Below are 16,886 nucleotides of genomic sequence, written 5' to 3' on the forward strand. Positions count from 1 at the left end.
ATACCCACAAAATGTGCACCTTTGGAGAGCAGGTGGGCAAGCAGTAAACTGATTTAACAGACCCAAGAAGATGGCATCTTTTTTTTTTTTAAATATTACAGAGACAGCGAGAGTCGGGGAGAGGGGCTAGAGGCAGAAAGAGAGAGAATCCCAAGCAGACTCCAGGCTCAGCAGGGAGTCTGACACAGGGCTTGATTCCACAACCCTGGGCTCATGACCTGAGCCGGGATCAAGAGTCAGCTGCTCAACTGACTGAGCCACCCAGGTGCTCTGAAAATGGCATTATCTTAAACTGATGGGGAGAAGCGAGCTGTCTGCAGCTCTTCCCTTTCCCCCCCCCCCGGGTCAGGAAATGTGGTGACAGGCCCTTCTGGAAGTGGGGGTGAAAGCGGGGCCAACAGCAGGCTGCTGAAAAGCCTAGTTAGTAAGCAACTTGTCCACAGTTGCTCTTACACAGCTCGTGACGGTGTCCCTTGAACTTGGCAGGGCCCTGGACTTTCATGTCTGGATAACGTCGGTACAGTGGAGGGCAGGTGCTGCCCGGGAAAGAGGGGGGTTAAGGGAGGACGACACTGAAGGTCCTGTCTTCTTCCTCTGCTCAGTTCCTGCAACACAGGAAACCAGCTGTATCCCTCCCACGGAGGAGACCAGGGTTCCTGACACTGGAGGCTCCTGATGAGTCCCCGCCCCCCACCCCCACCCGTCCAGCCACCAGCAAGGCCCACACAGGGGACAGGCCACCCCCACACGTGCACGGTTGTCAGTCAGCTTCTGAAGCCCACCCGTACAGATGAGGAGACAGCCAGGGATCACCAGGCTTCGAGCAAGGCCTTAGAGCTGAAGAGGCTAAAACAAAGGGAAAAAATTTTTGAAGGAAACACAGACAATGCAGAGACAGAAAGATGGACAGGTGTATGGGCACACATGCACAGGTACACAGTGCACACACACACACACACACACACACACACACACACAGAGAGAGAGAGAGAGAGGCGGGGTGGGGGGAAGGAACTTTACCCCATTGACATTCCCAGAGTGATGGGAGAAGATACTACTACATCCATGAAACAGGGACCAAATGGAAATGTTATTTTAAAAGGATGAAGAACAAGACAGTCCTTCTGAAAAATAAAAAGATTAAATCAGAAATAAGAAATTCACACAGTCACAGTAAGAGAAAGGTGAAGAAATCTACAACAAAGATGGAGCCGGACAACGAGAATGGATTCAAAGAACAGAAATAAAGGACAAGTCGGGGACGCCGAACACTCACATAACAGGAGTTCCAGGAAGACGAACAGTGAAAGTCTGGAAGCTGAAAGCTGAGACTTTTAAGACTGTCCTGGGGTCCATCGCGAGGATGTAGCCTAGCGGATGAAGAAAGACCCACTGGGCACGGCATCAACGATGCTGGAGGCAGAGACAAGATTCTAGGAGCTTCCAGCTGTAGACTGTAGACTGTAGAAAGCTAGCACCAAGAGTTAGAAGACATAGGGCACTGAGTTAGGAGGGAAACTGGTTTCTGTCCTAGAACTCAGAATCGAACGGTCAATCCAGTGTGTTGGAAGAAAAGACATCTTCATACGTTCAAGGCCTCAGAGGATTTCCTTCCCATGCATACTTTTTCAAGAAGCCTTTGGGGGTTTACTCTGCAAAGCAAGGGAGTCATGGATGAAGAAAAAGAAAGACACAGGATCGATCTTAGGAAAAAGGCACGGGGAATCCCTGAGAGGGATAAGGAGAGATCCCGGGAGGGCCGAGACAGGCCCACGGGTCGGGTGATCTGCCCTGGAGCTGGTCGGAATAGGGTACGTAAAGTGGTCTGAACACATGATGGGGTTTCTGCAATGAAGGGAAAATGGGGGAATAAGTTAGTGGCAAATACACAGAAAGCTGAGAAAAATTATAAATGGGACAGTGATGAGGTCCAGGAAAAACTACAATTTTTTTTTCAAGAAATGGAAGGAGTGAGGCTCAGCGGTCAGAGTTTGCCTTAGTCGGAGCCCATCTAAAGAGCTGCGGGGTCTGGGGCCTGGGAGTATGAAAAGTGGGGAGTGGGCAGCCTAGGGGAACGGCTATTGTCGGTAACAATCCCTAGAGAACCGACTTTTTAAAACTCTGTGTGTGTATAATTGATTAACAAACCCTGAATTAAAAGATGTAACTATATAACTTTGGCAGAGAATGCTAAAGACCTGCCAATTCCATCCAATATTTCTCTTCCTTTCTTATGGTGCAAGTGATTCCTCTTTAAAAGGAAGGTGAATACATTATAAAATGAATCACCATCATGTAAAAGCAGAACGCTGAGATGTCAGAATGTAAGATCCTTCAGGCTTTGGGTAAATTGAGTTTCATGGAATTAGGCTGGTCCCATTAACCATGTCATGTTGAAATGTTTTCTCAAATACTTTGGAAGATCTATTCTAAAAATGTTTCACCTTATCATCATGTGCTCTCCAGCGTCTGGAAAGAATATTCCATCGCTTTTCAAAACTGACAGGTATACAATCACTTAACCCTACTGCCCGCTGTCAGCACTCACACCCCGTTTTTTGACATGGAGGGAAAAATACTTCCTTAATTCCAGTAACTCAGAGCTCAGAGACTTTATTACCCAGCGGCCTGGACAACTGGCCGTGTCATCTTTTCCCACTGCAAAGCCGCCAGCCTGAAGTGGTGAAGTTCACACCTCTAGTTCGGGGGCGAGCTCTGGGGAGGCGGTGGGGAGCAAGTTCACGCAATTACAACTTCAAAACCACACCGAGCGCGGGATGGGGACACAACTCATTTCCCTGAGGAAGAGGGGGGACATCTGCCCTTCCAAACACCTTCCAGTACAGTGAAGCTGTAAAGTATGAAGATGAAATGAGCATCGCCCCCAAGTCTGGACTTGCTTTGTGTCTTAGGGCATATGGAGGGTAAGCCATCCTGGGTCTTGCTTAAAGGTTGGAGGCAGATAACCAGGGCATATTCTCCGAAGAACTTAAGCTTTCGGGAGAATCACCGGTATGCTGTATTTACGTGATGGTGATTATCTGAACGTGAGATAAAGCCAACCTCTCTGTTTTGTAAGTCACTGGAAGGTGGGTGGTCTTTAAGTTTCAACAAACCGAGGAGAAAGGAGCGTGTGATCGTCCGTCAGAGAGGACGGTACAAGCGAGCGTGTGCGGTAAGGGAATTCCTCTCTCTTGCTTCTCCACGTGGATAATGTTCACCTGGCCGCTTTTTACTGCCTTGGAGGAGATTATCGGTAACCTCTGAAGGAGATGACCCATCTGTGTCCGGAGGACACAGCGACAGGGACAAGTCACACGAGACACTTACGTAACTATCAAGTACTTGGACGAGTGGCCACAGTTCTGGTCCCTTGGAAATCAAACGTGCAGGTCTGGTGGATCTCTAACAGAGCCTCCCTGGAGGTGGCTTCATACTCCATTTCTAAAGTTCCGCTGCATTTACTTGGAATCACTGAACCCCTCTGGTCTCCATCCGGTATCTACCTGTGCCAAGCCTATCTTACACGTCCCTATCAAGGTCACATGCCACAAGGAGGCGCCTCTTCGGGGTTTTCAGTCCCACACACGTAGAGCCTAGACTGGGTCTTCTAGAACAAGAACGCTGTTAGTCTGGTCTGGGGCTTCAGCAATCCCAGGTAACTATTCAAAGAGAAGGGACACTACGTATCTTGATGCTCACTTCTTCCCCCCTCCCCCGTCCCTGCCCAAGTTTATAAATACGGCCCTTTGTCTCTGCCCTGCTTCCAGTATGAAAATGCCCCTTGCCTTCCAGCAAGTCCCTAAAAAGGCGACTGTCTCCTGCACTGCCCAGAAGGGAATATGTGCAACTTAGAAGTAGGTATGGTGGTGGCTAAAAGCTGCAATATGCACCTGCACGTCAGCTTCCCTTAAGAATACTAATCAGATCATGGGGTGCCTGCCTGGGTGGCTCAGTCGGTTGGGCGTCCCACTTCAGCGCAGGTCATGATCTCACGGTTGGTGAGTTCGAGTCCTGCATCGGGCACTGTGCGGACAGCTGGGAGCCTGGAGCCTGCTTTGCATTCTGTGTCTCCCTCTCTCTCTGCCCCTCCCCCACTCACACTCTGTCTCTCTCTCTCTCTCTCTCTCTCTCTCAAAAATAAAATAAAAATTAAAAAAAAAGAGTACTGATCAGATCAGATCCGACTAGTCTGTTTCAGAAAACAAGAAGCTTCAGAAGTTAACCTAACAAAGACCATTTCAGGAAAAGTGTTATTCTAATGAGTTCAGCCAGAGGAGTCTTCCCTAGGAACACGCCCTCCCCGTTGACCATGGAGGCCGTGTTCCTCAAATATTTGCAGAGCCTAATGACATTGACTTTTCCAAACCAGAACACAAACCTAATAAACTACTGACAATGAACATGATTTGTTCTCCTTGGAGCAGCTGCAGGGTTGAATTTTTTTTTTTTTTTTTTTTTTCCTGCAGAGCTGACTGTCAATATTATCTCATTAGGCAGCGGCCAGCAAAATAGAACAACCCACTCGGTGCCCAGATCTTGGTTTTTCTATTTATTCTCCAATAAAGGGAACCGGGCTTCTTAGAGAAGTGGCTTATTCTAAGATGAGGACAGGAAACATACGAGATGATCACCCTGGAGTAACATGTCAAAGAACATAGGAGCTCAGTGGAAAGAGCTCCCAATTGCCAAAGTTGGAACGATGTGAGCACCAAAATAATACAGAGTTGAATTATGACCCCCAGGATACCATAAATACCCATGCGTCCATACTGATATAAACAAATAAGGCTAAATCGGCCACACAGAGGTCCAAATAGTTTACATATTTGGATAAGGCCTCAGGGAGGTGACACATACCTGCTACTCCTCAAGTTGATCGCATAAGCTTCCTTCTAAAGAGCAGCTGCAGAAAGTGGGGTGAAGGACCCTTACGGTGGAGACGTGGCAAACACGACCTTGGCCAGGTGATCAAGGTCAACACCAACAGTGATTAAGTCATGTCGACAGCATGTATTCTTTTTTTTTGATACGAAATTTATTGTCAAATTGGTTTCCATACAACACTCAGTGAATACCCTGTATTCTTTTTTTTTAAATTTTTTTAAAAATTTCTTTTTTATTTTTATTTTTGGGACAGAGAGAGACAGAGCATGAACGGGCGAGGGGCAGAGAGAGAGGGAGACACAGAATCGGAAACAGGCTCCAGGCTCTGAGCCATCAGCCCAGAGCCTGACGCGGGGCTCGAACTCACGGACCGCGAGATCGTGACCTGGCTGAAGTCGGACGCTTAACCGACTGCGCCACCCAGGTGCCCCGAATACCCTGTATTCTTGATACGACGTGAGGAGAATGGGACCTCGCCTACGTCGGCTTCCTCCCCCCAGACCCGGAAGCGCGGTCTAACAGCGAAAACTCTCAGACAAACCCACGTGCAAGGACGTGCCACACAATACCTAGTGAGTATTCCTCCTCAAAACTCTCAAGGCCACAGAAACAAAGTTTGAGAAACTCTTCCAGACCAGAGGAGACTGAGGGAAAAGGAGACTAACTGTAATGTGGTCACGCAGATGGGACCCAGAACACGAGAAGGAGGTGAGGACAAAGCTGGTGAAATCGGAATGAGCCGTGAGCTGAAGTCACGGTCGTGTTGGCTCCGCGACTCACAACTGCGTCAAAGGGGCCCTCGTAGAGCTAGGCAGAGCGAGAGGTGGCTCTCCGAGCTATCTTCACACAGCTTCTGTAAATCTAAACGAATGCTAAAAGGATATTAAAGAAGATCCATGACCCGCTCTTCTGGTATTTGACAGACGGAGTCTTCTAAGGACCAGACCATGGACTAGGACATTTCTATTGTGAACTTTGAAAATACTTATTTGTGTTTCAAGGTACATTCATCTCTAGTCGAGCATAGACCACTCCAGACAAACGTTCTGTCTTAGGGGGTTACTGGCTTTTTCTTTTAATTGTTATTAGCCTCTTGAGAAATGAACCACCCTTGGGCTGCAGCCCCCTTTTAAAAAAAAATCTTACTTGAGAGGGAGAGAGAGGGAGGGAGAGAACTGGGGAGAGGGGCACAGAGAATCTTAAGCAGGCTTTGCGCTCAGCAAGGAGCCTGATGTGGGGCTTGATCCCATAACCCTGGGATCATGACTTGAGCTGAAATCAAGAGTCAGACACTCAACCGATGGAGCCACCCACGTGCCCCTGGGCCACAGTCCTTTTATTCACAATTATAACATGAATGGTCATGGTTTCTAATGATGCTTTGGCTCCTTAGAGGCAACCTGTTAAGCTAAGGCTTCACCTGTATGTGGTTGTTCTGTGTTGGGGGCAGCATTTAACCTCTTGTTTCTAAGTCTGTATAACAATGATCTACATTATGACAAAGTTCTGCCATATATTAGAATCCTCAAACAGGCTGATAGCGTGCACAAAAGACGAAGGAAGCCCTAAGCCTCACAGAAATAACACCCGTGGGTCTACGATGCTATCGTCTGAGTCAACGTGACTAGAACCACAGAAGGGGCGTCCTTCCCAAGCCTCGCCTCGTCACGCAGAGTTAGTCCCTGCCCTGCCTGGGAACAAGGATTCGGGATTGGGATTTGAAGCAGCCAGTTGTCTCTGTCAGCATCTGAACTCGAGAACATACAAACCCAGCCACAGTGGGGCAGCCGTGTCTGCACGTCCTGGGGAGATTCCACCGTGTCCTGTGGGGATTCCGTTCCACAAAGAAATCTGTGGAGCTCCATTGCCAAGAGCTCTGGGTTTGACTTAATTTCCAGAAGCTGCTGACCATGCTTTTGAGGAACTCAAAACAAAGCTGTCTTTGTTACCCCGAAGAATCAGGATTAGTAGTAACTCTGAGATTCTTATCCCCTGCAGTTAGAAAAAGTAAAATTCATCCAGCTGTTTTTGGTTAAAATTGTCAGCCCTGGGCATTATTTTTGTTTGGAGATTTTACTTAGAAAGAAAGGGTCAATAGCCTTTTAATCGGGTTTAAGTCTCCAGTGGGTAAGCCAGTGGTTAACCCTCAACGATACCGCGTACAAGGAGGTGGTTCTGAGCTTGGCTCTGGACTGTGAGTTTGGGGAATAAGTTGATTCACAATCTGGGGCCAGCTCCTAACAGCACTGTAGACAACCAGACCACCAGAACATCTGTGGCCCCACGCTGGGGGGCCTGTGACATGCGCTAATCGCCCCGTCAGTACTTGGCATGGTCAATGTGATCAATCAGTCTTAGCCATTGTCATCCTAAAAGGTTTCCCGGGACCTCAATAAAATATTAATAGAGGAGTCATCTGTAGGTGGCTAAGATTAGAATTGATTTTATTTTCCTCTTTGTGCTTTTCCCTGGTTTCCACAAAGAACGAGTATTCTTTTTTCTTTGTCAGAAGAACATTTTAGCATTAAAAGGACCCCTGTATCTGTCTTGCCAGATCCAGTCGATGTGTGCCCATGATCGGGATGTGAGAAGTCCCGATTTCGAGGGAGGGCAACTTTCAGAAGGCGGCTGGCAACTCAGTTTTCATAACCAGCGTCCTGGGAAGCTGCGTCCCGTGTCCCCCCATTCGGAAGGCACACTCACACTGATTGGATTTACTTGGGGGTGGAGGGACACTGTCAGAAAAAGCGGGACACTATCAAGATAACCCATGCCCATCTTGCCTGAGTTTTTAGTGAGAGCCGATGGAGACCCAAGGAACATCATTTGGGCTTTTGATTCTTAGCATCAAATAGAGTTGGCTGTATGCACATGGCAGGGGGTGGGGTGGGGAGTTCGCCAAGGGTTCTGTGGGCCATAGTCATGGCGCCGGGCCATGCCCCGGAGGTGGGGGGGTGGGTGGTATGGTCAGATTTACCGTGCTGACAGGCCCTCCAGTCTCTGATGCTGTGTGAGGACCGACTAGGGGTGGGGGACAAGAGCAGAAGCGGGGGAACTACCGTAACAGTTCAGGGGAGTCGGCCATGGGCCAGGGGGAGCGGAGGAAGGATCGATTTGGAGGAGTTACAGTTAGTATTAAAGGGAAACTCTGGGGGACAGAGGTGAGGAAGGAAGAGGCAGGGATGCCGTGTGATATGAATGAGCATTAGGCCACGGCAGCCTGGAGCCCAGGTGTGCTCCACAAGCCCGTCTAGCCCGTCTGGCCCAGCTTCTCACTCCCACTTGCTGGCTGCCACCTGGGCCACACTCGGTCATTTCGAAGAGCCTTCCCAGTGCAAACCAGTTCGTGACCCAGCTTTCCATCGAGATGCCTCTTAGAAGCGGGGGAGTCCCGGTTCTGAAGGGAAACAAATAGGCCGTTTTGCTAGAGTGGAAATGCCTAAAGCAAGACATAATGTGCGAAAGTGGCCAAGAAGCCCCATTTCTGGACATCGGCGTTGAAGAGGGTGACGGGGAGCAAGCCCGGAGGAATCGCCGGAGGGGCCGGGCTGCCGTTCTGTGGGCCGGCGCTGACCGTCCTCTGACAAAGAGGGGGCCGCCGAGGAGGGAGGGGACACGTCCGTGGAGGAGACCGTCACAGGAGAGTAAGAGTCCTGAGTGTTACAGTAAGACACAGCGAAAAGACGCGGGGCGCGGTCTCCGGAAGGTCGGGCAGGTAGAAAGTTCGGTAGAAACAGGTGGGGTAAACTGCACCTGTTACACAGAGAAACACAACCTGGTTTTCCGTGCAGCTGGGGAGCTCAGAAAAGCACATCACAGAGTGTTTCTGTCACCCCTGGTATTCCCAGCGTGGCCTGCTGACAGTCAGACCTGCTGTGACACGTCTTACCCAGAAGCACGTTCCTAAGGGAATAGATGCACCTCTCAGAGCCGCGGTAAAAAGTTCACGTTTCTCAGACGTGGGTTTTACAGTTGGCTTTTTAAAAGAACACGAGAACTAAACCATCCCTGCTGTCACTTAGATGGAAGGAAACTGCCAAATACACCTGGTTGGACCGCTCAGGGCTTCTTTGGGAGCGAAGACTGCATTGTCAGCAAGGAGCACACACTCCCACCAGCAGGGGGCGCCGTGCACCAAGCCTGCAGAGGGCACTGCCTCTGGCTGCACAATGTTCAATTCTCTCCTATTCTTACCCGACTTGAAGAGTGTTTAGAAAGTTCCAAACGGAGCTTCACTCAGCCTTGACTTTCCGTTGACGGTTAACAGTCAAACCGAAACTTGCTCAGGGCCAGGGGGGGGGGGGGGGGGGGGGGGCTGGGAAGTGTTGTTTGACAGGTGCAGAGTTTCAGTTTTGCAAGATGAAGAGATCTGGAAATGGATGGGGTGGGGGGGGGGGTGGGGGTGGGGAACGGTTGCACAACTGAATGTACTGAACTTTAACACCTAAAACTTGAAAAGTGACTAAAAACCTTAAAACCTGAAAATTTTGAACTCCATCAACGGTTACGATGCTAAGTTTTACAGTAGGTGCATTTTACTGTGATGGAATAAAATTTTAATTTTTAAAATGTTTTTTTAATTAAAAATTTTTTTTCCCCGTGAGCCTGAGAAGAGCACGGGGCGGGGACGGGGGGAGAATCCCAAGCTGGCTCTGTACTGTCAGTGCAGAGCCCGTCGCGGGGCTTGAACTCACGAAACCGTGACATCATGATCTGAGCCCAAACTGAGAGTCCATGCTTGACGGACTGAGCCACCCAGGCGTCCCTGAAAAATCTTTTTATACTGTCATTTTCTTATGAGGGTTTAGGTGGAGTTTCGGGGACTGGTCTTAATTGGTTTAGTCTCCTCTGAGTTCCCCCAGACAAACCAAGGAACCCCGCAAATCCACAATGCGTCATGACTTGCTTAAAAAGCAGACGCACCAAGACGCTTATGACGCACCAGAGCTTTCCAACGGTACACGCTCCACGGACACTCTGAGAGGTGCCAAGTGAGAAAGTTCTGAATTCAGTTTCTCTACCTTCGGTCCCTTCTGTCCTCCCCATGCACAAGAGGGTCATTTTCTTCTCCCGGATAATGCGAACAATGAGCAGGCAGTGTCCGGGCGCGGGGGTGGGGCGGCCCCGCAGAACAAAGCCCCAAACAGGCCGTCCTTGTTGGAGACACAGGGTCAGCATGGTACCGTGGCCCGAATAAGGCCTGCAGTGTCCGCTGCCCCGATGGCTGAGTGACAGACAGCCCCTGGGCAAGTTCAGCAGCAGGAAGGTGGGACTGGGTCACTCGCGTGAACCAAACTTTTAACCCTGAAAACGGGACTGGTCGAGGTCCCGTGGGACGGCAGCTTTTACTATTGAGCGGCTTGGATTCTGCAGCTTTCCAGAACACAGCCGAGGGCCTCAGGACTGACACGCTCTCCTCGGAGGCGGCCCTGAGCGGGATGCATTCAGAACTGGCAATTCTTGGTGTGTACGGGGGGGATGCGCTCTGTTACCCCCCAGGGCAGCAAGAGGGAACAAGGGGCGCGCTGCCCAGAGCGTGACGCCCTGTCCGAGGCCCGTGGTTCTGCCAGCAGCGCCTCAGGCCCCGAGAGCAGCACGTGGCCGGGGCCTGGGTGCCGGCCGGGATTAGGGGCGCTCCCAATACCGACGGGGTGAGCAACCGGTCCCGCAGAGGGGGCTGCGGCTGGGGCCGGGGGCCGGGTGGGGGGACGAGGAGGCGGAGCGGAGTTCCTGTTGCTATATTTGAGATTTGTGCTTCCTGGGGACTTATGCAGTGAGAACAGCATAAGGAGTTATTTCAGGATTATCTGAACCTCACCGAGACGGATTATCTCAGTGTGTCACAGAGAAAATAACCCGGCGGGCGGAGGGTTCTGACTGCGTCCTTCTCGCTGCTGTTGCTTCTGGCTTTCCCTCCCTCCTGGGAGGGTCCTGGAGGCCTGAAGCTCTGAAGCTTTAGAATTAAAATGCTTTAAATACCAAATACCTTCACCTTACATTCTGCAGCGGCCTCCGCCCCTCGATGGCACATATTTTCCTACCGGACTCAGGGCTCTGGAGGCATCCAGTTGTGTTGCAATGCCATCCTGATTTCTGCACAGTCACTTAGTCACCTTGTCTCCTTAGCCTCCAACCTAATCCCTCCCAGACAAGGCTTATCTCAGGAAGCCGGGGGCCAAGACGAAGAAGAGCCTTCTGGATGGGACTCTGACCTGCAAGGAGAAGGAGGCTGGCTGCTCGCGTGGGAGAGGGTGACCATGTCCTCCTGGAGTCACTGGGGGGGGGGGGGGCGCGAGGGGGGCAGGAATTCAACGCATTAAAGAAAACAGCGTTCACAATCCGTGGAAAAGTGGCGAGTCGGATCAAATAGTACTAGGAATTCGGAAAGGAGAATGGAACAGAAATTGCCCCAGACGATCAGAAAAGAGGAAGGAAACAGAAAGCCTATGGGAAATGCGCTCCCCGGGGGGCCTTCCCTGCCGGCCCGTCCAAAGCGGAGTCTCCCTCACCCTCTTTCCTTTTATTTTTCTCCCAAGCACCTGTGAGTGCCTGCTGCAGGTCGCGTAATGGCCATGCAAAGACCTGTTCAGTCCCAAATCCCCGGGACACGCAAGTACCATCACTTTGTATAGTAACCGGTATGATTAGATTAAGGATCTTGAGGTATGATTATCTGGGGACGTCTGGGGGGCCCTGAACACCGTCACAGAATCCTCCTAACGTGAGAGCCCCGCAAAGGGAGACCCCGCACAGGCACAGAGAGGAGGTGGTCCTAGGAAGAGAGACAGAGGCGGGAGTGATGTGGCCGAGGAACGTGGCAGCCACCAAGGGCTGGAAAAGGCAAGGGACAGGTTCTCTGAAGCCACGGGAGGGAGCGAGGCTGGAGCACAAAGACCCTGACAGCAGCCCAGTCAACTGAATTTCTGGCCTCTGGAGACTTCTGGCCTCCAAAACTATGAGAGAGTACATTTCTGTTTTCTTTTTTAAAAAAATTTTATTTAGTTTTGAGAGAGAGAGAGAGAGAGAGAGAGAGAGTAGGGGAGGGGCAGAGAGAGAGGGAGACCAGAATCGGAAGCAGGCTCCAGGCTCTGAGCTGTCAGCACAGAGCCCGACGCGGGGCTCGAACTCACGGACTGTGAGATCATGACCTGAGCCGGAGTCAGACGCTTAACTGACTGAGCCACCCAGGTGCCCCTACATTTGTTGTTCTTAAGCCATCAGGTTCGGGACAACTTCTTACAGCTGCCACAGAAAACGAACACACTGCCCAACACCACAGTATATGTTTACCGCCTGTCTGCTCTAGGAGACGATACATTCCATCGAAAAAGGCGACTTTGTGTGTTTATTTCATTGTGGTAGCCTCAGAGCCCGCTATGTAGCAGGGGCTGGAGCATCTGGTGAAGGACTGCCTGGGTAGATATGCGTGTGTTCTCCGTCTGGGTAGCTGTGCCCATCAGAAGAGAGCCCCGAGCATCCTTCTAAAGCTCAGGCTTCAGAGAATTTTTGCAGTGCACACACGTGTGGCTTCAAATCTTTCCCTGCCGGCATTTCCAACATTTGGTTGGCATCTACAAACGTATTGGATGTTCTGGGCCAGAAGGCTAAAACATGGATTTCTCTTCCTGTGCTCACTGTAGAGTGTGGGTAACTGACATTTCTGAGTTAGCAAGACGGCCGACGGACGGAGTGAGCGCTGTCCGCATTTGGCACTGGAGGCCACAGACAGAAAGGTGTGACGGGGCCTCCGAAGAGCTTTCCCAAGCCTCAGGGAGAAAACCGGTGCGCATATTATATGTCTCGTGTATGCGTCCGGTCCTCCTGGAGAAGATATGTGCACATCTATCGAGACACTGATTTTTTCAAAACACCAAAAAAAAAAAAAAAAAAATCCCACAGGAATTTGGAAGGATGTATAGATAGAAGTAGAAAAATTCACAGATTTATTCACTGGCATCCAATGTACCAATAGCCGCTTGTTTACATACACAGATACCTTATCTTCGCTTGGAATCCCGTGTATTTGGGGGACTTCCTGATCACGAGAGCTGGTGTTTTTTGCTTACAGCGTGCCTGGCGCTATGCTCGTAAGTCTTAGGAGGAGGGTATTCTTATCATGCCCGTCTGGCAGCTGGGGAAGCTGAGGCTTAGTTTTAGATGACCCTTCCAAAGCCACCCAGCTGGTGCACAGAGGAGCCGGGATTTGACTCCAGGCCCCAGGACCTCAGGACCACGTGCGTAAACACAGAGCTCTGGGGTACTGAATTCCAGCTTGAGGGTAAATCCCTCTCCCAGGGCCCCAGGGCCATTCAGCGCAGGCTTGCAGCCCTGCCTCTAAGCCCCTTTCCAGTTCAGAGGTGCTGGCGGTCTTGTTTTGTTTTGGCCCAATTCATTCTTCGAGCCCCGTCGGTCAACAGCCATCTCTCGGGGAGGATCAAAAGACAGGCCCTTGAAAACCATCTGGCACCTGATTCACGGCGAGCAGCTTTTCCAGGCACTGCTAATTTTTCTCACCATCACACTGTGTTTCTCTTGAGTGGTGCCCTGGGCTCAGAAGGTTAAGTATGAAGGGACCCCAAGAACAATCTCGTGGCGCAATTCAGTCATGTTTACCTCACTGTGTTGGACCCCAGAGCAGGAAACGCAGTAATAAACCCTTTAAGAGAAAATAACGTTTTGGGCAAAGGTCACATATCATTAGCTAAAAGTGACTTTGCTTTCCAGGTCACTTTCTAAGCCCACCTGTAGGCGCAGGGGTCACCTAAGAGCTGGGAGAGGTCAACCAGTGAAATACGTCCGTGACCTGAGTGGTTTCTGACTGTTCTCTTTTGTTCCTGGGTCCAACGGTCTCTGGCTTCATTAAGCACACAGGATGACCCTTTAACGGACCAAGTGGCATTTCACGTCCTCGCTGTGCTCATTTCACACACTGCTTGATGTTCATGCATTTCTGTGGGGTTCTTTGAGATCACGGAGGTATTTTACGTGGGCTTTGCTGACCCCTTACATATCGTAGCCGTGTAAATCCCACAGGGCACCGAGAGTTTCAGGCCACCGGGAACACGCTCACGTTCAGAGCCCCAAGTACCTGGGAGCGTGTGAGCACAGGCTGAAATCAGAAAACCGACAAGCCACGGGCATCAGCCTTGCCCTGTTCACACACCTTACTGTGAACTGCCCCTGGGAGGGTCCTGCCTATGCATGTGAGCAAGCCATGTCTCAGTCCTATGCCCACCGTGTAAGAAGAAAACTGCTCTCCGCGCTGGTTCTGTTTTTGAGCGGAGACTCCTAAAAACAACTAAGAAAAGAGGCACGGTCATCAAATACAATTCCTGGAAGTCTGTGACTCAGTCCCTGCCGGGTTCCTCTGCCATTGCTGGAACAACACTGTCACCTTACTCTGATAAATCTGCCCTTGCACCAGAAAAGCCTCGGGGAGCCTGGCAACCGCACCTGAGCCGGGGGGGTCAGCAGCCAACACTTGTCCCTGCAGGATCCACGGGCCAATCGGGACTCCCCGGCGGGCCCCGGGGAGAATGCGGTGTCTTCACCGTTCTTCTCTTTGTAGAACACACACGTTAAACCGAAACCAGTAATCTCTACACCTTGGTGCCAAATCAGATACCATTTATAAGATCGAAGTGGGAAGAAGAGAAGTGTCGAGGTTCTGAGACAACTTGGAGGAATAAATACAACTGGATAAAATACTAGCAACTTAATTCCTTCTCCGGACGTTGGGAATGTGTTTAGGCTTTTCGCTGCTGGGGACAGTGGCCTGTTCAAGGGCCTGATTCAGAGGTGTATGGGATGACTCAATTCGGGGACAGCAGCGCAAAGCCAAAATGCAAAGTAACCCACATCCCCCACCGCTGCTTCCATCGGACGCCGTGATGTCAACACCACCCCCGAGAAAAGCCCCGAAAAACCAGGCCTGCGAGGATATAATTAATCACGAAAATTTGGGGACAGTGCCGTACCAACGAAAAGTATTTCTCAGCAAACCCGCTACTCTGATTCTTACGCGAAGAATCTGGAAATAATGGAGACGCTTATGCAAACAGTAAGTGGAGAATTTAAAAAGAAACCAGGTAGTTGAATAGTCACGTGTGGCTAATCGATCCGTGGCCTTCCCTGACCACGTCGGTGTAGGAGTTTTCTGGGGCCGCCGTAGCAAAGTAGCATAAACCGGGTGGCTCAGCACAACCCAAGGTTCTTGCCCCACGGTCGTGGAGTCCAGCATCAGGGTGTGGATGGGGCCGCACCCCCTCACAGGCCCTGGGGAAGGTCCACTCCAGGCACTCCCTGGCTTCTGGTGGCGCCCTGTGGCATGCTCCCGGGCTTGTCTGTGTCCGGATTTGCCCTCTTGTAAGACCAGCAATCATACGGATTAGGGGCCCACCTCACTCACTTCGCAGTGCCTCATCTGAACCCTGTTTCCCAGTAAGATCACATTCAGGGATGCTGGACGTCAGGGCTTCAATACGGGAATTTCTGGCGGATACAATTAGAGCCATGGCAACTCAGAGCAGAAGATTCAGGCTTGAGTGCAGATCCACACTTCCCCTTTTTCCCACCCACTGACATCAAAAAGCAAAGCTCAGGAGGATCCAGAGTAAAAGAAACTTATTTTAACTTCTGGAAAAAGAAACAGATGCTTTAGTAGTAACGGCTGCCGGCCTCAGACACACTTAGTACCCTACTGTGTGAGGCGGTGCGGTCGGCCGGCATGCAGGTGGCTTTCTCCTCTCTCTGCTTCAAGGGACAGCAACACACACACACACACACACACACACACACACACACACACACCAAGCAGCCTCCATCTACTGAAGGTGACAGAGGTCAGTGGGATACACTCTGGAGATCCGGGCACAGTCCCATGACCTTGGCATAATCTGACTCTAGGGCCACAAACCAAGTCTGGACAAGCCTGGTGAGGATCTCACTCCATACCTGCCTCCCCGAAGTAGGCCAGTTCCCCGAGATCACCCTACAGAATAGCTTATTTGGCCAACTGCCAATTTGTCAAAGTCACTGGTTTCTTCAAAACCTGTCTCTTTTAGCGCCTCTAAAATCTACAGCAATTTGTACTGAAAGGATTGGCAGGGCCCTGGAGGGCTGTGAGGGCTCCGGGCTCTCTGGGGCCCTCACATCCTCCCTACCTCTCTGTGTCCCCACCTCTGCCTCTGCCCATCTTTCCTGGACTCTCAACCTCTCTGTTCTTTTTCTGACCCGTGGTCTCTCCCCTTCCTCTGATCGGCACTCCTCCATCCTCCCCTCCTGACTGTCTCTGGGTTCAGCGACCAGGGGATGCTGGGTATGACTGTGAAGGTTGTTCACTGCACAAAAGCACCCGGCTGGTTCTGCCTGCCAAGATCCATCTGGATGGATGCCCATTTCCATCTTGTGTCAAGGGGGTTGGGGAGGCCCCAGCAGCAGCCAAGCCTGTGCTCTGCGTGGATTCTTTTCCAACTCTCTTGGAGCAGAGAGGCCGCCTTCTTCGCACCAGCTCCCCAGAACCAGAGCAGAAAGGAGCTCAAGAAAATACCGAATGTTCTTAAAATGCCGTTGTGAAGTCAAAATGGAAACTGGTCTATGGGACACCTCTTCCTCATTGAAAGGACTGTTGAAAAGACACATCGTACCCTGGCTAATGGTCTCTATTTTACCCCCAAATCTGGGATCCAGAAAGGAATCATGATAAACTCAGAGGGGCCACCAAGAGGCCGAGTTTCTGTACCTTTAGAATCACCAGTGCCTTTACCCGGGAGGAAGGGATACTGCTCCTGCTCCCTGACCGCAAGCTCCTCGCCGCCACCCTCGGCCCGTGTTCCCCACGGTTGTCTGCTGGACAAACTGAGCCTGTCAGGACGCAGTCACCTTGCTAACACTGGTTGGCATTATGTCTCTTCCCCTTGTCGCCGCCGAGGGGATCGCTTTTCATCTGACAGTTCTACCATTTTCAAGATAATCTTTCGGAGGGACTCAAGTGCCCCCCC

General features: G+C 50.9%; 1 protein-coding gene across 2 annotated transcripts in view; it reads right to left on the minus strand.

Annotated features, from left to right (window-relative positions):
- ANKH (ANKH inorganic pyrophosphate transport regulator) overlaps positions 1 to 16,886 on the minus strand; it is a 139,560-nt gene that overhangs the window by 8,587 nt on the left and 114,087 nt on the right. The window lies entirely within an intron of this gene.

Source organism: Herpailurus yagouaroundi, unplaced genomic scaffold (assembly GCF_014898765.1).
Source record: "Herpailurus yagouaroundi ecotype Mexico unplaced genomic scaffold, PumYag 29, whole genome shotgun sequence".
NCBI lineage: Eukaryota > Metazoa > Chordata > Mammalia > Carnivora > Felidae > Herpailurus > Herpailurus yagouaroundi.